Source organism: Geospiza fortis, unplaced genomic scaffold (genome assembly GCF_000277835.1).
Source record: "Geospiza fortis unplaced genomic scaffold, GeoFor_1.0 scaffold25, whole genome shotgun sequence".
NCBI lineage: Eukaryota > Metazoa > Chordata > Aves > Passeriformes > Thraupidae > Geospiza > Geospiza fortis.
The window spans coordinates 389,911-390,292 of record NW_005054423.1 but is presented as its reverse complement, the minus strand read 5'-3'; the positions used below and the strand labels follow the sequence as shown (position 1 = coordinate 390,292).

General features: G+C 37.2%; 1 protein-coding gene across 1 annotated transcript in view; it reads right to left on the bottom strand.

The window, feature by feature from the left end:
- Positions 1–382, bottom strand: part of ZNF704 (zinc finger protein 704) — a 69,695-nt gene that overhangs the window by 5,323 nt on the left and 63,990 nt on the right. The gene's annotated exons all lie outside the window — the stretch shown is intronic.

Below are 382 nucleotides of genomic sequence, written 5' to 3'. Positions count from 1 at the left end.
AAAGCTCGGCCTTAAATAATAACTGAATTATTTTACTATGGTCTTATTTTGCTCCTGTGTGAAGGCCATAACCACTTTACATCTAAAATACCAGAAAAAAATTCTGAACACTCATTTTTTTTGTTGTATATTGAATGTAGCATCTAGTGCACAGAAAGCCTCCTGCTGCCAGGAACTGCAGATATGGTCATACTTCTCTGCACTGCTATGACTTTTCCCTCCTGCCCTTTTCAAGTTTTACAATATCTGGAAGAGAGGGAACTGACTGACCCCACTTGAAGAGAATTACTGTATGTGCTTTGATTTTTGATACAAAGCCTATTTTAAAGCTACTCCATAGCAGCAAAAAACTAATGCTTGTAATTGAGTGCAGACACTCTTT